The sequence below is a fragment of the Euphorbia lathyris genome, chromosome 8 (assembly GCF_963576675.1).
Source record: "Euphorbia lathyris chromosome 8, ddEupLath1.1, whole genome shotgun sequence".
Classification (NCBI taxonomy): domain Eukaryota; kingdom Viridiplantae; phylum Streptophyta; class Magnoliopsida; order Malpighiales; family Euphorbiaceae; genus Euphorbia; species Euphorbia lathyris.
In genome coordinates, this window is record NC_088917.1 from 54,571,964 (window position 1) to 54,594,571 (window position 22,608).

A 22,608-nucleotide genomic window follows, 5' to 3' on the forward strand; every position below is an offset into this window, starting at 1 on the left:
CCCCGTGTGTTACCACTTTCTACATAGCACGCCAAGGTTCCGTTGGTACGTCTACGTATTTGTATCTTGGATTTAAACTGACCATTGAACCACACCCCGCATGTGGTGCACCCTCCGTGTCGGCCTATTTCAGGAAGCTCGTGTTTCCCAAAAATGCGGTTCCCTGCTATTAGTGTCGATACCAAGTAAAACCTCGACATGTACCTCGCATGTCTTCATCATGGTCTATTCGAGTCTCACGTTATCAAGGACATACCATGAGCGTCACATCAGCCCATGTAACACCGCGTATCTTCGAAGTACGTCATTGCTACCGAGGATGACAATCCCTCACATACACCTCATGCATAGTCGCTTATGTTGTTGGTTATGGATCGTGAGTCGTGTCGATGTACCAAGTATGTCATTTCCCCCCACTCATGCCGCTACCCCTCCAATGTATCTACACGTCACGGATATCATCGGGGTACACTCTCATCTACCTAGCGTCCTAGGGAATTTTACTTATCATGAGGGTCATCTCAATCTCACAAGCATCAGTCTTGTCGAGCATCATTCAACATTGTACATCTTGTAAAGCATTGCATAGTAAACTCGTAGTGTTCATACTAATGTGTGTACAATAGTTGAAATGGTTTCGGGCATCCGCACTTCCAAACAGGTAAGTTAGCACAGACGATCGAAGCGCTGCCGACAGCTCTGGTAAAAAGGGGTATAGCTCCAGTCAAATCGTGTTTATGTTGTAAGAAATAAAGCACACACCACGAATCATGCATAAATCATACATCCATCGATAGGAGGCACAAGTAGATAGCTCTGGCATTCGCATCACACGTGCATCGCATCATCAAAATTCATAATGCCTAAAATGCTCCACTCACCGATCCTTTCTCTTTCCTTATTAGAAACCCAACTCATGGCCCAGTCCAGCAATTCAAACCACAATCTTGAGAGCCGTGTGCAAGGGGCTTTAGCTAAATACATCTTTTCTGATGAGTTCAAACGTGCTCTTAATGATCCGGAGGCACCTAAGCATGAGGGGATTGAAAATTTCCAAGAGATGATAGGAGATTTCAATCTCAGAGAAGAAATCGAGAAAGTTCTTCCCGATATCCTTGCTTCAGATGAATTCAAGATAGAGCTGAAAAGGTTGGTCAGGGAGGTCCTGAGCGAGTCACTGGTTGCGGAGATCCCGAAAGCTGTTGTGGAGAAACCTATGTTCCAGCTCGCGTCACAAGCTAATCCACAAACATTCACTCCACCAAGGGTAGTCTCACACCATGTTTCACGAACACAACAAGATCCACACCATCGGGGACATGAGATTACCAGGGTTGTTCGCCCTCCATCGCCCACTCAGTATAGAAGGGAGGGAAGGGAATTCTCCACTTTCACTCAACCCTTATTTGAAGTGTTGGAGGGTCTACGAATGCATGACATACTTCATCCTCTACCAACCATGGGAGGTCAAACCACTGAGTTAGCCAAATGTAGGGGCTACTACCACTTCCACCAGAAATATGGTCACGAAACAAGTACTTGCATGAGGTTGAAGCATGAAATCCAAGATCTCATCGAAGCTGGAAAGATAAGTGATCCAGATCCTTCTCAACAGATGAAGCCTTCGACTGGTTCCTTGAACGGTGAAGTCTACAACGGATCAGGATAAGCTAAAGAAGAAGTTCTCGAGATTGAGGACACTTATGAAGTGGAAGAATCTGAAGCTTCCTGAAGTAGCATGAGAGAGAGGATTGCACTTGTAGTCTTTATCCTTGTCTTTTATTTTATCTTCTATTCCACAAGATGTTGTTAACCTCCTTTTGAATTCAATGAAATTTCGTTTCCGCAAATTTATCCTAAACATACGTACTTACATTTGATATCTACTCAATTGAGATATTCCCGCTTCTATCATGGCACAGACATAAGCTCTAGAATATACTTGTTGCTCGGTACTTAACCACTGAAGAGAGAAAACTAAGAGAGTAAAAAAATAATGATAATACAAATCATGAGAAGCGATTCCTTGGCTCTACGATGATAAGTCGGGCATAGACCCATCAAATGAAGGGTTCTCACCGGCTTTTGCCAAAAAGAAGACAGAGCGACAATCAACAAAGTCCAAAAGAGAGAAAAAGAAAAGAAAAGAAAGGGGCAAGCAATAAGCCCTCAGAACCATGCTAGCACTAAGGCATCGACAAAAATTCCTCCCCCCAAAGGGGACACCAGTGCATGAGTGCACCATTCAGAACAAGACGGGGGCAACTAACCTATCAACGATAAAGGACCCTGTTCCAGGATCAATGAAAAGGTTCAGATCTATGATGACTCAAAGTAAAAAAAAAAAGGCAATGCTGAAAAGGCTTAGGGGCAAAGACAAGCCAATCAGAAGTAAGAGAAAATTATCAAGCAGACGTAACTAGCCGAGGGGCGTCAAGAGGACAAGAGCGGTTGACATTGCCCAGTAAATGGGTGATCTAATGTACGAGAAAAGCTCACTTTAGCAAGGAAAGATCAAATGCGTAGTCGAATGAAGACAAAGGCGACGACGAAGTTTAGAACTACGGTCAATCTTAAAGGAACCCAAGGAATCTTTCTCATGAGAATTAAAAAAAAAGAAAGAAAGAAAATCCCGATAGGTTGAAAATCCACAAAGGACGGCCTATGCAACAATAAGGGACACCCCAATAAGTGAAAACCTCATGGGACGCTTATTTGAAAATTCCGGGGGGTAAAAGGAGAGCGTTAAAATAACTGAAATGTGAAAACCCGAAAGGGCATACTTTGGTGACAGTGGTTAATGAACTGAGCAGTAAACAATTCAATTTATGTTTGCCAAGTGCTTTATTTAAGCTAGACGGTTGCATTTGCAATGAAAACACCCGCATCAATAGACACCCCGTCTCAACTAAAATCACACCCATAAACCGATCCAAAATCTAAAAAAAAAACTAAAAAAAGAGACTATTCCTCTCTCTCATACCCCATGAAGTCTGGTTCCTCCGCTCCTATGTGGTCCTCTCAAGAGTCAAACTTCGACCGAAGCATCTCTCCTCCATAACTACTCCCAACGGCAGTATCCCTAGCTTGAGCGCACGTGAAATCTCACCTCAAGTTGGCAGGGGAATACGCTCGCATCAACTTCTAACCCACACCAAGACGGTAACTTTAATCGGGGGCATGACCATGCAATCAGATCACCATCCATCTCGCCCCGGAAGCTTCTCCATTAAGGAAGGCACCAGGCATGAACTCATCATCAAATGCTCAGCATAGAAGTGGCCCGTGGATATGAACCCCCTGTGCTATCCGGTATCATTTACAATAATAAAAAAACTGAACAAAAGTTGGATTGAAAACCTCAAAAGAGGCGATCCAGGCAAAAGGAGAGATAGAGAAAATCGGTGAGATATAGAAAAGATGAATTGAAAACCCCTAGGGGCGATTCATGCAAAAGGAGAGATAGAGAATATCGGAGAGATCCCGTTGAGTCGAAAACCCGAAAAGGGCGGCTCAAGCAAAATTAGGAAAAAAATGAATGCGTCAATCTCTGGTTAAAGGCGAGAGCCCCTTGACACAAGCTCATCAAAACCAAATCCCCATCCTTACAACCCTTGGTTTCAAACTTATCCTTGCCCTCATCCTTGCACACCTAGGGGATGGCCTGAAGCATCATTTCTCGATCTGAAGCTACCAAAATCCTCCAGCCTATGAAAAAGGGAATCCATTCGACCATCTTATCCACACATACATAGTTTGCATACACACATGTCCATCCATCCATATAAAGCAAAACGCACAGGCCACACGTATGCACATTCAAACGCACTCACGCATAAGTGTTTACACGCATCCATAGATTAGGCCACATCCACCCATCTATATGCATCACTACATACCTCCCCTTTGACACAAGCTCATCAAAACCAAATCCCCATCCTTACAACCCTTGGTTTCAAACTTATCCTCACCCTCATCCTTGCACACCCTAGGGGATGGACTGAAACATCGTTTCTCGATCCGAAACTACCAAAACCCTCAAGCCTATGAAAAGGGAATCCATCCGACCAGCTCATCTGCGCATACATAGTTTGCATACACACATGTCCATACATCCGCATAAAGCAAAACGCATATGCCACACTTACATACATTCAAACACACGCACTACCACCTGCATACACACACATAGGGGTTTACACGCATCCATAGACTAGGCTACATTCACCCATCTATATGCATCACTACACGCCTGCGGTCGATTTAGAGACTAGGGTCGATTTTACCTGCGGTCGATTTAGAGACCAAGGTCGCTAGAGAGAGCCATTTCACCTACGGTCGATTTAGAGACCAGGGTTGCTAGAGAGAGCCATTTTACCCACGATCGTGGACCAGGGTTGCTTTTGAGCCATTTTACCCGCGGTCGTGGACCAGGGTTGCTTTTGAGCCATTTTGCCTGCGGTCGATTTAGAGACCAGGGCTGCTTTTGAGCCATTTTACCCGCGGTCATGGACCAGGATTGCTTTTGAGCCATTTTGTCTGCGGTCGATTTAGAGACCAGGGTTGCTTTTGAGCCATTTTACCCACGGTCGTTGACCAGGGTTGCTTTTGAGCCATTTTTACCCGCAGTCGTGGACCATGGTCGCTTTTGAGCCATTTTACCCGCGGTCGTGGACTAGGGTTGCTTTTGAGCCATTTTGCCTGCGGTCGATTTAGAGGCCAGGGTTGCTTTTGAGCCATTTTTACCCGTGGTCGTGGACTAGGGTTGCTTTTGAGCCACTTTGTCTGTGGTCGATTTAGAGACCAGGGTTGCTTTTGAGCCATTTTACCTGCGGTCGTGGACCAGGGTTGCTTTTAAGCCATTTTGCCTGCGGTCGATTTAGAGACCAGGGTTGCTTTTGAGCCATTTTACCCACGGTCGTTGACCAGGGTTGCTTTTGAGCCATTTTTACCCGCGGTCGTGGACCAGGGTCGCTTTTGAGCCATTTTACCCGCGGTCGTGGACCAGGGTTGCTTTTGAGCCATTTTGCCTGTGGTCGATTTAGAGACCAGGGTTGCTTTTGAGCCATTTTACCCACGGTTGTGAACTATGGTTGCTATTGAGCCATTTTGCCTGCGGTCGATTTAGAGACCAGGGTTGCTTTTGAGCCATTTTACCCGCGATCGTGGACCAGAGTTGCTATTGAGCCTTTTTGCCTGCGGTCGATTTAGAGAACAGGGTTGCTTTTGAGCCATTTTACCCGCGGTCGTGGACCAGGGTTGCTATTGACGAGACAGACGAGGCAAAGATCGAAGAAAGGGCCGGAGCATGCGGCATGGAGATCAGGTATTCTTTCTCCTACTCTATATGTGTCTTTTACTTTAATATATTTACATTGCATGTGTTGCGTTAGCAAAAAAAAACGTTTTCAAAACACACACATCACTGTCAAAATAGGAAAGTAGGGGCAACTGTAGACACCGAGTCGGAGGACCTGTGATGAAAACCCATAACAAGACGGTTGAAGCGGTCGGTTCCGATAATTTAAAGCAAAAATAACAATAAAAATCACAAGAGGATCTGTAGGGGTTGCGGTCGTCGAGTGGACGGCTCGCGGGTGCTCAGCAGCGTTGGGCGAGCGCCTAGCGGCAGCCGGCGCGCGCCCGACGGCAGTTGGATGCGCGTCCGGTAGTGCGGGACGCACGTCCAGCGGGGCGCGCGCGCCCAACCTACGTTGGGCGTGCGCCCAACATCCGTCGGGCGAACGCCCAACCAACGTTGGGGGCACGCCCAACGTCTGTTGGGCGCACGCCCAACGTTGGTTGGGCGTGCGCCCAACAGAGGTTGGGCGTTCGCCCAACTGATGTTGGGCGTTCGCCCAACACTGGTTGGGCGTCCGCCCAACCATTTTGGGCGTAGCCCGACACCCGTCGGGCTACGCCCAAAATTTTTTTTGGGATCCGTGCCTATAAAAGGCACGGATCCCCATGCATTTGGGGAGGAGGAATTTTGAGAGCTTCTCACTCTAAAACATTTTTTAGAGAGAGAAAGTGATTTTTTTTCCTAAAAATTTGGAAATTCCTAAAAGTTAAATATTTTACCAAAACACCGAAAATCACGTCGTGGAATCAACCGACTTCAACTGTCAATACCGATCTTGAGGTATTATCCGAGGACTAGACTCGTGTCATTTATTTTAATTATTTTATTTTGTTCATTTATTTTTATTGTTAGTTTTTATTTATTTATTTATCACGTTTATTTACTTTCCCATATTTATTTAATTCTCGTCTCGTATTAAATAAACGTTTGTTTGGGTTTTGAAATAAAAAACCTCGTCTTAACATCCCAATATGAACCGTGATCCCGTTTGAGGGTAGTTCGGGAATTCCGACGTTGTATACGTATAGATTTTAGAAAAGCCTTTCTAATTAACGTTTTAAAAATAAAACATCGTTTTAGGGGTTTCCGTTATAGACTATGATCCTATTTGGGTAGTTCGGAGGTCCAAAACGATAGAATAGATCTAATTTAAAGTGTTTGAACAAATCTGGAATGTTAGGTACTGTTTCTGTAATTTTCCATTTTCTGTCACAAAGGGCAGATTGCCGACGGAATTTCCGTCGGTAAAGCTGCTGAAATGTAAAAAATATTATTTTGGTCCTTCTTTCTCAACTTTTAGACTTTTGGTCCTTTGTATATATATATGTATAATTATGTAATATATGCATTCAAATTATTTTTAATTATTTTGTATATATATTTATTCAACATGTTTAGATATTATTTTTCATTAATTTGATTTGATAAAATTATAAGTATATATATATATTTTCCTTTAAATTCATTTAAACTATACATATTTGTCATTTTGGGATTATTAAGGGTTATTTTCTATATATACTTGTCATAAGAGTTGTTTTGGGGTTAAAAGTTAATTTCTTATCATTTGTGAATATTAGTGTCATTTTTATCTATTAATCCTAGTCTTTATTATTTACCTTTTCTTTTAAATGTATATGTATAATTATCATTTCTATTAAATATATATATATATATATATATATATGTACATCTTTCTTCCCTTTTTAAATTTCCTATATGTATATATGATTTGGAAAATGTTTTGGTTGGGTGAATTTGGATTTAATTTACTAATTGTTGTCATTATATTCAAATGAAGGATAATTGAGTGAAAAAGGGGAAAGTAAACCACAAAAAGAGATTTTAATTTGCTTATTTAAACTTAAGTTTCTAGAAGTTCCTAGTGTAAATAAAAGGCTTTCCTATTACTTTAAACCGTTTCCTAAAACATCACGTTTTAAAACCTTAATTCGTCCCAACGACGGATTAAGCGAACATTGTAATTAAAATTGTTTTTTTGTGAATAATGAAGTTTTGGAATTGTTTTCCTAATTAAATGGTTTTGTACAAAATAAATTGACTTGTATGCTTAATCACGTTTTTAGATTAAAATTGTTTGCTCAAAGTTTTCAAACGCTCGAGTCGTTCCAACGGCGATTCGAGGGAACATCATTAACGGGGTTTTGAAACGTACCTAAATCGTTTCAACGGCGATTAAGGTACGAACCATGTAAATAAACTCGTTTTTTGGGAGTGAGATTAGCGTAGATGTAATATACGACATAAAGCCTAAATCACACTGTGAATAAATCAATTCGTTCTTCTCCCCCTCTCTCTCTTATATACTTTAAATTTATGCAAAATGGGTGATTCTTTACTAAAATGGCTTTTAATGACATGCTCAAAACGGTTTTCAAAACGAGAAAGAAAAGGTTTCAAATGAATTTTAAACTTAAAGAAATATGCGATTAGTCCGTTATCGCCTAACACGCTGAGTAGGAGGCCGGTGGTTCATAACCGGGCGATGTCGGGGTGCCTAGTAGCCTTTCTCCGGAAAGGAGCTAGCCTTCTCGGCTCGTACCTAAGTTTCCCGAACCCTCACCGGTCTCCCACAAGGGATCGGTGTTCATTTTCCCATTCGTGGGTGGCGACTCTTCCATACTCCAGGCTCCGGTCCTGCCGAGCAGCTTGATTCCACGATTGGTTGCTTTCGGTGCCAATCACCGCTTATGTCGCCATGAGGTGTCCACCCCCCGGTCCGCCCGGGCGAGGCCGTCGACACCTTGTCTAAAAACCGCATACATCTGAATGAATAAGTCCTAGAGTGTCTGATACACGCTCACCTTTATTGCTAAAGGGTGTCTTTGTCATTTTACCTTTTAAACATGATTCGCATGTTTCCAATGATTCGGGATCGATTGGATCTATAAGCCCATCTGAATGTAGCTTTAGCATGCGTCTCTTGTTTATATGGCCTAAATGACAATGCCACAAGTAAGTTGAATTATCTAGCTTATGTCTTTTGGTATCAATTGCGAAAACAGAAATCTTGTCATCTAACACATAAATCCTATTTTGTGATATTCCTGAAAAATAAAAGATCGAATCTTTATAAAAATCGCAATGTTTGTCTTTTATTGAAATATGAAAACCGTCGTCAACAAGATAATGTTGAAATAATGTTGCGAGACATTTGAGGAACGTATAAACAATTCCTTAATTCTATTACAAGCCCATAGGGCAAATTCAAAACATTATCTCCAATTGCGAGGGTGGCAACTCTTGCTCCATTTCCCACTCGCAAGTTTATGCTTCCTTTTTTTAGTTCCTTAGTCTGTTTTAGCTCCTGCATATTTGTACAAATATGAGATCCACATCCGGTATCAAGTACCCAAGATTCAGACTTAATATAGACAATTGTTCTAGGATACGAACTTAATATAAATGTATTGTTCTTTATATCATTTGTTTTAATGAGATATATGTTTTATAACTATATAAAGGCAATCCCTTTTAAGCACTAAATAAAGTCTAATAAAAGGAAATCCGTAAGTTTGTTTAAAGTGATTATAAAGTGTTCATACAAGCATGAAGTGAGACAAAACTTTATAATAAACTAATAAACTTAAAACCACCCCAAGTCAAGTGATATGTTTAGGATTGATATATCACTATTGAGACTTGCATGTAACAATGTCTTCTGTCCGACAGAAAGCTGATCTCACAAGCTTCATATATACAGATATCTGGACAGTTACATGGATCCGATGAAAAGTAGTTCATTAGGATTGGGGATCCGATTTGAGATAACAGGATGGGTAGATTCATCCTTGTCACCTGTTCATCTCATTGGTATTAATAGGTATAACTAATCCTCAGACTCAAAGGAATATTAATTGGTATTCTGGATTACGGAATGTGACGCTTTGACTCTGGTGTAACACGATCCTTAATAGAGATGACTCTGGAGTGTGAACAGTAGACGTTGGGTATCACAGGAAGTGATTGCAGGATCGTTATATATTGGATTGAGCATTTATCACTCCCGATAAATGGGAGATACATCCAAGGATCGCTTGTGGAAGACTCGACTCTAAATCCTTGCAAGGTGATAGCTTAAGACTTGAAATACAGATTTCACTTAACCTATCTTTTTTAGTTGACTCGGCATGTACAAGTAAAACGAACGTCTCGCTATATGTGACTTGACATCATCCATAGTCATAAGATTTAGTTCAAGGATGTAGTTGATAAAGGATCGAATTATACTGTAACTAATACGGAAAGGTTAACGACAGAATCAACCTGTCTTCTTATGGCTCTGGGGGAATGATTACAGACTTGCTAATCACATACTATGTACATCATTCCGTTATGCAAAGATTAAATATAATTCTTTAAAAATTATTTAATAACGTTGCATACGGCTAGAAGCAATAAGAACCTAATGGGTCACACATAAGACTTGGAACCTAAAAGAGAGATAGATGTTAATTAATTGATGGAAGCCCAATTGAGCCCAATAAGGCCCACGGACCATAGGGGGTCGAAATTCATGTAGTCAAAATACATGAATAATTAATTTGATTTTATTAATTCTAATTAGATTAGGATTATGAATTAAATTAATTAAGAGATAAATAAGTTAGGAGTTTTAATTAGATTATAATACTCCTATTATTATCCAATAAGGTTATTATTATTATCTTTAATATATTAGATATATAATGAGATAATAATTAGGAATTCTATTCCGAATTGAATTCCTATTCAGTAACCTAATTCTATCTAACTAGGGATTAGATACAAGAGATTATAAATAAACCCCCCTATGGGATTTTCGAAATCCACTAGCCAAATCCCTACTGTGATTTTCGAAATACTCAGTGCAACCGGGAGAGAGAATTTCGACACCCCCAGTTCGAGGACGAGATTTTCCACGGCTTCCTTCCGATCAATTGATTTCATCTATTTCATTTATCTTTGATCTTGTGTTGATTAATTAGAGGCAGTCTACTTTGGTTTCTATTCAACAGTTTATTCTAACTTAATCTTCCCGTGTTTTATTTCGTGCTTGGGAACTCGGAGAAGAGTTGTGGACACTTCATTAACAACGGTAGATTGATAATCAAAAGGTAATTCTTCTTATCCTTCTTTATATGAAATAACGATTAACGGATCCTAGGGTTAATGGAAATAGGTTAAAAAATTTATATTTCCGCTGCTATACCTTAGCCTAATTTCAAACAGTGGTATCAGAGCCATCGTTAAATCCGTTATTTCATATATGAAAATTTAGAAGTTTTTCAATAGGATTGAATAAATATTTATAGTTAGGATTAATTAACAAATTGTTTTGATTAATTGATTCTAAAGATAAATAAATTTTAATTAATTGTTAATTAAAATAGATTATGCGTATGTTCCTAATTATTTTGATTGATAATCATCATAACAAAATCTATTAGTTTTATAGTTAGATTGATAAAATCAGTTTTATTAATTCTAAAGATAAAACGAAAATCTATAGTAGTTTTCCTATTTTCTGAAAATCGTTTTAGAACTGATATATATATATATATATTTAAAATTGATATTATAAAAAAAAATATATACGACAGCAGCCCGAGTCGCGCCTCGCGGCGCGACTGGCCGCTGTCGCGCGGCTGCTGCCTCGCGGCAGCAGCCGCGTGCGGCGCCTGGCCGCCGCTGCCGTAAGGCAGCGGCGGTTCAGCCGCCCTAGGGCTGCTACCAATCGGCAGCAGCCCACTCTCGGGCCCAGCCCGAGACCCACTTAGATTTTAAATTGTTTAAAATCGGTTTTTAAATATATTTAAATATATATGTTTCAGAAATTGATAGTTTTCTGTTTTGATTATCGAATGAAAATTTGTTTAAAAGTTTATTTTACCAATTTGTAAATCAAAATGTTAAATGAATTAATATCAAAATAATTGGGACGTGCATAATTAAAGTTTTGTATAGTTATATTAATCTAGAATTAATATAAAAGATACGAAACTATTAGAAGTAAAATTGGATGAAAGTTAATTTGATAAGTTAATGTGATTAACATAAATATTACATAAAATAGTTATGTAATCAACCAATTAAATTTATTTAATTGATTCTATGCATGTTTGGAGTTATGGACATATTTGGACCCTCTTTTAGTCTTTTGGTATTTTTGAAATAGGGCATGCAAGTCCTGCCTTTCTACTATCTATTGTAATTTCTCCTTTCATCTGATTCCCTTTAATTCAATTGAAGTTTTATTTAGTAGTATAGAAATTAATATGTAATTTCAAGGCGCCATGGAGAAGACGGAGGACCTAAAGAGAAATATGTAATAGTTAGTATTTCCTTAGGTTTGCCCTTTTATTCCCTCTCTGGCTCGACGGAATAATTTAGATGATATGTCCATAACGCCAATGTATGTGAATGTATGTGTCTGATGTATGCTAAAGCAAATCAAGACTAAGTTAGATTATGAGACCTAAAATAAAATCCCTCATTAAAAAGTTAAGTAAATAAGCAAGTTATTAAAATCGGTTGCCCCTCCCTAATATTATAATTCAGCCGGCAGTACTGAGGGCCTTTGGGTTGTTGAGTAAACTCAAGCTCGGGGTCTTACGGTAACACCTGAATTATCGAAAATCATTTTTCATGAATATGGGGTAATACTTAAATTAGATTATGATAATTGGATGAGTAAAATCATGTTGTCATAAACTAATAGGCAATATGGTTGGGATTAATATGAATAGCATATTAGTTACTAATGTGGTTAGTAACCCAATAACCTAGGAATCACATTAAGGATGTGATTGATTACATGAATCTACCTAATGAATGAGACTAGCTTGTTGAGTAAACTCAAGGCGAAATCTCAGGAGTTAGGATCCTAGCTCACTAAAGGATTTGTGAAATTCTTCGAATTAATATGGAGGGCTATTAATTTGGTAAAATAGTGGGAGCAATCTAAAATAAACTAAAAGGCCTATAATTTTAGATTGATATACTTTAAAGCAAAGGAATAACATACGTTTACTCTTTCTCACATCTCAAGTTTTAAATTAAAACACTCCTAAAATCATGACTAACACCAATCTGCAATACATTCTTACCGATAACAAATTGAATGGTTCAAACTTCACCGACTGGTTTCATAACCTCAAAATCGTTTTGAAGTTCGATAAAATAGGGTATGTACTTGATACATCGATACCCCCTGTCCCTGCTGATGATGCTCCCATTGAGGAAATTGGTGCTTACCAGAAGCACAAGGCTGATGATGATCATGCCGAATGTATCATACTTGCATCGATGACACCAGAATTACAAAGGCAACATGAGGAAATGGATGCCTATTCCATCATCATGCACCTAAAGGAATTGTTTGGGAAACAGACCAGGTGCGAACGCTACGAGATATCCAAGTTGCTATATCGTTGCAGGATACAAGAGGGCACATCTGTCATGACACATTGTGTCAAGATGATTGGCTACATTACCAAACTTTCTAGTATTGGATTTGTGATGGATAACGAATTAAGCGTAGACTTAATTATTCAATCCCTCCCAGAGAGTTATTCACAGTTCATCATGAACTATCAGATGAATGACTTGCAAACCTCTCTTGAAGAGCTTGCAAATATGCTCAAGTCAGTTGAGCCCAATATGAAGAAAGACAAAGCCATACCGGCTCTTGTCATAGAGGGATCAAAGAAGAGGAAAGGGAATTCTCCCAATCCTAAATATCCCAAGAAAGGTAAGAAAGCCATGCCCAACAAAACTAAGGGAAAGGAAGTGAAGAAGCCCAAAGGAGAGTGCCACTTCTGTGGTAAAGACGGGCATTGGAAAAGAAACTGTTGGTGTACCTAGCCTTCCTCAAAAGGGGAAGAAGCTGGGACTTCAACATCTGGTATGTTTTATATTGAAATTTCACAGTCTGAATCTTTTGGTACTTGATACCGGATGCAGCCTGAGGATATTCCAGGAATATCTAGAAATATTATTTCTATTAGCCGCCTTGTTGACGACGACTTTTCTTATTTCAATAAAAGACAAACGTTGCGATTTTTATAGAGATTCGATCTTCTATTTTTCAGGAATATCACAAAATGGGATTTATGTGACAAAATTTCTGTTTTCGCAATTGATACCAAAAGACATAAGCTAGATAATTCAACTTACTTGTGGCATTGTCGTTTAGGCCATATAAACAAGAGACGCATGCTAAAGCTACATTCGGATGGGCTTATAGATCCAATCGATCCCGAATCATTGGAAACATGCGAATCATGTTTAAAAGATAAAAATGACAAAGACACCCTTTAGCAATAAAGGTGAGCGTGTATCAGACACTCTAGGACTCATTCATTCAGATGTATGCGGTCCTATGTCAGTCCAAGCAAGAGGAGGATTCAGATTCTTCATAAGCTTCATAGATGACCATACCCGATATGGTTACATCTACTTGATGAAGCACAAATTAGAAGCTTTTGAGAAATTCAAATGCTTCAAGAATGAAGTAGAAAATCAATTAGGAAAGAAAATAAAGACGCTTCGATCTGATCGAGGTGACGAATATCTTTCAGATGATTTTCTGAATTATCTAACTGAATGTGGGATATGCTCACAATGGACACCTCCCTATACACCACAACACAATGGTGTATCCGAGAGGAGAAACCATACCCTACTGGATATGGTACGATCTATGATGAGCATGGCCTTACTTCCAAAGACGTTCTGGGGCTATGCCTTAGAAACTGCCCTCTTCACCCTAAACCGAGTACCAACTAAATCCGCTAGTTCCACACCATATGAATTGTTCGTTGGTAGGAAACCCGTGTTTTCATTTATGAGAGTATGGGGTTGTTCAGCATTTGTCAAACGCATTGCGTCCGACAAACTAGATTCAAAATCTGATAAATGTTTCTTCATTGGATACCCTAAGGAAACTATGGGATATTACTTCTATCATCCATATGATCAGAAAGTAATAGTATCCAAGCACGCAACCTTCTTAGAGAAAGAGTTTCTCGAAGAAACATAAAAGGGAAGCATGATTGAACTTGACGAAGTTCAAGAAGAAGAAACACCGACTGAAACAACAGAGGCGGTTGAGGTACCCAAAGTAGTTCCATTAGATGAGACTCCAGTGCCACCTATTCGTAGATCACAAAGAGTTCGTGAACTCCCAGTTAGATATGGTTTTCTAGTGGGAGATGATAATGAGGTTCTCGTGTTAGACGACGAACCCAAAAACTACGAAGAGGCTCTTACTAGTCCAAATTCTAAAGCATGGCTTGAGGCCATGGATTCTGAAATGGATTCCATGTATACTAACCAAGTGTGGACTTTGGTTGATCCACCCGAAGGGATAATACCCATTGGGTGCAGGTGGATCTTCAAAAAGAAGACATGCATGGATGGAAAGGTTAGCACCTACAAAGCTAGGTTAGTAGCGAAAGGATATCGTCAGAAGCAAGGAATTGATTATGACGAAACTTTCTCTCCTGTGGCTATGTCCAAATCAATGAGAATCATGCTTGCAATTGCCGCTCACTACGATTATGAGATTTGGCAAATGGATGTGAAAACAGCTTTCCTAAACGGAAACCTACTTGAGGATGTATATATGATGCAGCCTGAAGGTTTCATATCGAAGGATGCAAATAAAGTTTGCAAACTTCAGAGATCCATTTATGGACTCAAGCAAGCATCAAGAAGCTGGAATAAGCGTTTTGACGAAACCATAAAACAATTTGGTTTCGAACAAAATTGCGAAGAAGCTTGCATTTACAAGAAAGCAAGTGGGAGCTCTATAGCATTTCTCATACTATATGTGGACGATATATTATTAATGGGAAATGACATTGCTCTACTATAGTCGGTAAAAGTATGGTTATCTGGTAACTTCTCAATGAAAGACCTTGGTGAAGCAGCTTATATACTTGGTATAAAGATCTACAGAGATAGATCGAGAAGACTGCTTGGTCTTTCACAGGCTACATACATTGAAAAGGTGCTAAATCGGTTTAGCATGCTTGAATCGAAACGAGGTAACTTACCCATGCTACATGGAGTAAAGTTAAACAATCATCAATGTCCTAAAACCGATGATGACAAAAGACGCATGGCTGTAGTCCCGTACGCCAGCGCAATCGGTTCGATTATGTATGCTATGCTATGCACTAGACCTGACGTAGCGTTTGCGTTATCTGTAGCGAGTCGTTACCAAGGAAATCCGGGAGACGAGCATTGGATTGCCGTCAAGAACATTTTTAAGTACTTGAGAAGAACTAAAGATATGTTCCTAGTGTACGGAGAAGGTGATCTGCAAATAGAAGGATTTTCAGACGCAAGTCATCTCACAGATGAGAATGATTTTAAATCCCAATCAGGATACCTGTTTATCTTGAATGGGGGCGCGGTCAGTTGGAAGAGTTCCAAGCAAGGAAGCGTAGCTTTCTCTACGACCGAGTCAGAGTATATCGCAGCTGCGGAAGCAGCAAAGGAAGCGATTTGGATAAGAAAGTTCATTACAGAACTTGGTGTGATGCCTGACATTGTAAATCCCATTACACTGTATTGTGATAACAATGGAGCCATTGCGCAAGCAAAGGAACCACGGTCTCATAATGCATCCAAGCATTACCTTAAGCGATACCACATCATAAGAGAGATTGTGGCTAGAGGAGATGTGAGAATAGAAAGAGTACCTACACAGGACAACGTTGCAGATCCGTTGACAAAGCCCTTAACCCAGAGAGTACATGATCGTCATCTAACTTCTACTGGGATAAGTTTTAGAAACAATTGGCTTTAGTCCAAGTGGGAGTATGTTGGGGTTTAGTGTCCTATAGACAATTGTTCTAGGATACGAACTTAATATAAATGAATTGTTCTTTATATCATTTGTTTTAATGAGATATATGTTTTATAACTATATAAAGGCAATCCCTTTTAAGCACTAAATAAAGTCTAATAAAAGGAAATCCGTAAGTTTGTTTAAAGTGATTATAAAGTGTTCATACAAGAATGAAGTGAGAAAAAACTTTATAATAAACTAATAAACTTAAAACCACCCCAAGTCAAGTGATATGTTTAGGATTGATATATCACTGTTGAGACTTGCATGTAACAATGTCTTCTGTCCGACAGAAAGCTGATCTCACAAGCTTCATATATACAGATATCTGGACAGTTACATGGATCCGATGAAAAGTAGTTCATTAGGATTGGGGATCCGATTTGACATAACAGGATGGGTAGATTCATCCTTGTCACATGTTCATCTCATTGGTATTAATAGGTATAACTAATCCTCAGACTCAAAGGAATATTAATTGGTATTCTGGATTACGGAATGTGACGCTTTGACTCTGGTGTAACACGATCCTTAACAGAGATGACTCTGGGGTGTGAACAGTAGACGTTGGGTATCACAGGAAGTGATTGTAGGATCGTTATATATTGGATTGAGCATTTATCACTCCCGATAAATGGGAGATACATCCAAGGATCGCTTGTGGAAGACTCGACTCTAAATCCTTGCAAGGTGATAGCTTAAGACTTGAAATACAGATTTCACTTAACCTATCTTTTTGAGTTGACTCGGCCTGTACAAGTAAAACGAACGTCTCGCTATATGTGACTTAACATCATCCATAGTCATAAGATTCAGTTCAAGGATGTAGTTGATAAAGGATCGAATTATACTGTAACTAATACGGAAAGGTTAACGACAGAATCAACCTGTCTTCTTATGGCTCTGGGGGAATGATTACGGACTTGCTAATCACATACTCTGTACATCATTCCGTTATGCAAAGATTAAATATAATTCTTTGAAAATTATTTAATAACGTTGCATACGGCTAGAAGCAATAAGAACCTAATGGGTCACACATAAGACTTGGAACCTAAAAGAGAGATAGATGTTAATTAATTGATGGAAGCCCAATTGAGCCCAATAAGGCCCATGGACCATAGGGGGTCGAAATTCATGTAGTCAAAATACATGAATAATTAATTTGATTTTATTAATTCTAATTAGATTAGGATTATGAATTAAATTAATTAAGAGATAAATAAGTTAGGAGTTTTAATTAGATTATAATACTCCTATTATTATCCAATAAGGTTATTATTATTATCTTTAATATATTAGATATATAATGAGATAATAATTAGGAATTCTATTCCGAATTGAATTCCTATTCAGTAACCTAATTCTATCTAACTAGGGATTAGATACAAGAGATTATAAATAAACCCCCCTATGGGATTTTCGAAATCCACTAGCCAAATCCCTACTGTGATTTTCGAAATACTCAGTGCAACCGGGAGAGAGAATTTCGACACCCCAGTTCGAGGATGAGATTTTCCGCGGCTTCCTTCCCATCAATTGATTTCATCTATTTCTTTTATCCTTGATATTGTGTTGATTAATTAGAGGCAATCTACTTTGGTTTTTATTCAACAGTTGATTCTAACTTAATCTTCCCGTGTTTTATTTCGTGCTTGGGAACTCGGAGAAAAGTTGTGGGCACTTCATTAACAACGGTAGATTGATCATCAAAAGGTAATTCTTCTTATCCTTCTTTATATGAAATAACGATTAACGGATCCTAGGGTTAATGGAAATAGGTTAAATTTTTTATATTTCCGCTGCTATACATTAGACTAATTTCCAACATGCAAGTCATTCATCTGATAGTTCATAATGAACTGTGAATAACTCTCTGGGAGGGATTGAAGAATTAAGTCTATGCTTAATTCGTTATCCATCGCAAATCCAATACTAGAAAGTTTGGTAATATAGCCAATCATCTTGACACAATGTGTCATGACAGATGTGCCCTCTTGCATCCTGCAACGATATAGCAACTTGGATATCTCGTAGCGTTCGCACCTGGTCTGTTTCCCAAACAATTCCTTTAGGTGCATGATGATGGAATAGGCATCCATTTCCTCATGTTGCCTTTGTAATTCCGGTGTCATCGATGCAAGTATGATGCATTCGGCATGATCATCATCAGCCCTGTGCTTCTGGTAAGCATTAATTTCCTCAATGGGAGCATCATCAGCAGGGAGAGGGGTATCTATGTATCAAGTACATACCCTATTTTATCGAACTTCAAAACGATTTTGAGGTTACGAAACCAGTCGGTGAAGTTTGAACCATTCAATTTGTTATCGGTAAGAATGTTTTGCAGATTGGTTTTAGTCATGATTTTAAGAGTGTGTTTAATTAAACCTGAGAGTGAGAAAGAGTAAACGTATGTCATTCATTTGCTTAAAGTATATCAATCTAAAATTATAGGCCTTTTAGTTTATTTCAGATTGCTCCCACTATTTTGCCAAATTAATAGCCCTCCATATTAATTCGAAGAATTTCACAAATCCTTTAGTGAGCTAGGATCCTAACTCTTGAGATTTCGCCTTGAGTTTGCTCAACAAGCTAGTCTCATTTGTTAGGTAGATTCATGTAATCAATCACATCTTTAATGTGATTCCTAGGTTATTGGGTTACTAACCACATTAGTAACTAATATGCTATTCACATTAATCCCAACCATATTGCCCATTAATTTATGACAACATGAGTTTGCTCATCCAATTATCATAATCTAATTTAAGTATTACCCCATATTCATGAAAAGTAATTTTCGATAATTCAGGTGTTACCATAAGACCCCGAGCTTGAGTTTGCTCAACAACCCAAAGGCCCCCAGTACTGCTGGCTGAATTATAATATTAGGGAGGGGCAACCGATTTTAAAACGATTTTCAGAAAATAGGAAAAACTACTATACATTTCCGTTTTATCTTTAGAATTAATAAAACTGATTTTTATCAATCTAACTATAAAACTAATAAATTTTGTTATGATGATTATCAACCAAAATAATTAGGAACATACGCATAATCTATTTTAATTAACAATTAATTAAAACTTATTTATCTTTAGAATTAATTAATCAAAACAATTTGTTAATTAATCCTAACTATAAATATTTATTCAATCCTATTGAAAAACTTCTAAATTTTCATATATGAAATAACGGATTTAACGATGGCTCTGATACCACTGTTGGAAATTAGGGTAAGGTGTAGCAGCGGAAATATAAAATTTTTAACCTATTTCCATTAACCCTAGGATCCGTTAATCGTTATTTCATATAAAGAAGGATAAGAAGAATTACCTTTTGATGATCAATCTACCGTTGTTAATGAAGTGCCCACAACTCTTCTCCGAGTTCCTAAGCACGAAATAAAACACGGGAAGATTAAGTTAGAATCAACCGTTGAATAGCAACCAAAGAAGATTGCCTCTAATTAATCAACACAAGATCAAAGATAAATGAAATAGATGAAATCAATTGATCGGAAGGAAGCCGTGGAAAATCTCGTCCTCGAACTGGGGGTGTCGAAATTCTCTCTCCCGGTTGCACTGAGTATTTCAAAAATCACAGTAGGGATTTGGCTAGTGGATTTCGAAAATCCCATAGGGGGTTTATTTATAATCTCTTGTATCTAATCCCTAGTTAGATAGAATTAGGTTACTGAATAGGAATTCAATTCGGAATAGAATTCCTAATTATTATCTCATTATATATCTAATATATTAAAGATAATAATAATAACCTTATTGGATAATAATAGGAGTATTATAATCTATATTAAAACTCCTAACTTATTTATCTCTTAATTAATTTAATTCATAATCCTAATCTAATTAGAATTAATAAAATCAAATTAATTATTCATGTATTTTGACTACATGAATTTCGACCCCCTATGGTCCATGGGCCTTATTGGACTCAATTGGGCTTCCATCAATTAATTAACATCTATCTCTCTTTTAGGTTCCAAGTCTTATGTGTGACCCATTAGGTTCTTATTGCTTCTAGCCGTATGCAACGTTATTAAATAATTTTCAAAGAATTATATTTAATCTTTGCATAACGGAATGATGTACATAGTATGTGATTAGCAAGTCCGTAATCATTTCCCCAGAGCCATAAGAAGACAGGTTGATTCTGTCGTTAACCTTTCCGTATTAGTTACAGTATAATTCGATCCTTTATCAACTACATCCTTGAACTGAATCTTATGACTATGGATAATGTCAAGTCACATATAGCGAGACGTTCGTTTTACTTGTACAGGCCGAGTCAACTCAAATAGATAGGTTAAGTAAAATCTGTATTTCAAGTCTTAAGCTATCACCTTGCAAGGATTTAGAGTCGAGTCTTCCACAAGCGATCCTTGGATGTATCTCCCATTTATCGGGAGTGATAAATGCTCAATCCAATATATAACGATCCCGCAATCACTTCCTGTGATACCCAACGTCTACTGTTCACACCCCAGAGTCATCTCTGTTAAGGATCGTGTTACACCAGAGTCAAAGCGTCACATTCCGTAATCCAAAATACCAATTAATATTCCTTTAAGTCTGAGGATTAGTTATACCTATTAATACCAATGAGATGAACAGATGACAAGGATGAATCTACCCATCCTGTTATCTCAAATCGGATCCCCAATCCTAATGAACTACTTTTCATCGGATCCATGTAACTGTCCAGATATTTGTATATATGAAGCTTGTGAGATCAGCTTTCTGTCGGACAGAAGACATTGTTACATGCAAGTCTCAACAGTGATATATCAATCCTAAACATATCACTTGACTTGGGGTGGTTTTAAGTTTATTAGTTTATTATAAAGTTTTGTCTCACTTCATGCTTGTATGAACACTTTATAATCACTTTAAACAAACTTACGGATTTCCTTTTATTAGACTTTATTTAGTGCTTCAAAGGGATTGCCTTTATATAGTTATAAAACATATATCTCATTAAAACAAATGATATAAAGAACAATTCATTTATATTAAGTTTGTATCTTAGAACAATTGTCTATAGGACACTAAACACCAACAGTAACAAGCAAACTTGACTTGGCATATATATCTGGCAGAATGTGTCAGAAAGACCCAAAAAAAAAGTTCGTTACCCTGATTAAGGGGCTTGCTATGGTCCTTCTTTTCCTTTTCATGTATTCCATCAAGCATAGAGATGAAAAATTCATGAGCATCCTGCTGTTCATAACTTGCCAAGTTAGAAGCGTGTTGCCACCAACTGCAATCAGTACAATCTAAATCAACAAGGGTGACAAAAAATCAGCACAAAGAAAAATATAAAACAAGGATCCAAGACAAAGAAAAAAAAGGCGAAGCCATTCCAAATCAGATCTTGAAGGGAATTGATTCTATAAATGCAATAGAACGGAAAACTAGATGAGGACCCACATTATGCCAAAACTCACTCAAATACCGATTGAAAAAAAAGGAAAGTATGGACTGTTCGATACCTATACAAAAACTTTGCGGGGCTGTAAGGCAATCTATCACCGGAAAAGACAGATAAAAACATCGCGTCCATATCACGAGCCAAGCACAACTTCATATTCTTGATGTCCCCATTACCTGCATTCCTCTTTCCAGCACTGCCAATATTGCTAACAACGTTTTTCTTCTGACAATGGTACCGATTATGCCGATCGCTCAAGAAATAATTCCTCAACGGTGGCGTATGAAGTAATGCCTGAAGCACCGAGTTCATAAAGTAGGTATTTCCTAGGTTATTCAATCCTCGCAATCCCCTTGGCAAATCAAAGCCATCATCTATCGGACTAGAGCCACTCTCCATTAACACAAGGTCCCGCACATCAAGAGACCACGGGCGGTAATCGACTCTCCGATGTTTGCGTAGATTTTTGGGTTTCTCCGACAAGATTGTGGCTGATTTCAGCGAGGTAGTTTGGGATAATACTACCGCAGAGTCAAAATCATGATCGTAGACCTGATCGTGGCACGCGCAGCAGAAAAGTTCTGCACGATCGACATCAACGATGATCTCATGACTCGATGGCATGGTGGTGGCATGGGAATCGGCATGGGGGCCCAGGAGGCGAGTGGCAGTAGATAGCAGCACAAGTGACATAAGCGTACAGACGGGGCTAAGAAGACTCTCTATAGGAGCAGCATCAAGGAACCTCGGAGGGATCCCGATGAATCGAGGAACGGCCACCGGGTGGTTTGACCCGGAGACAGTCTTGGAGGGCCCGGAAGGGCTTGGACCCATTCCGGGCATAGAAGTCGACTAGGTGGGGACAAGGAGAAGGTGTAATTTGGCCGTTAAATCGGTGATGGTGATTGTGATGGTGGTGGTTGATCTTTGA

The 22,608-nt window shown here is 38.7% G+C and overlaps 1 pseudogene; it reads right to left on the reverse strand.

Annotated features, from left to right (window-relative positions):
• Positions 1 to 21,294: 21,294 nt before the first annotated feature.
• On the reverse strand, positions 21,295 to 22,608 carry LOC136203951 (ubiquitin C-terminal hydrolase 22-like; annotated as a pseudogene).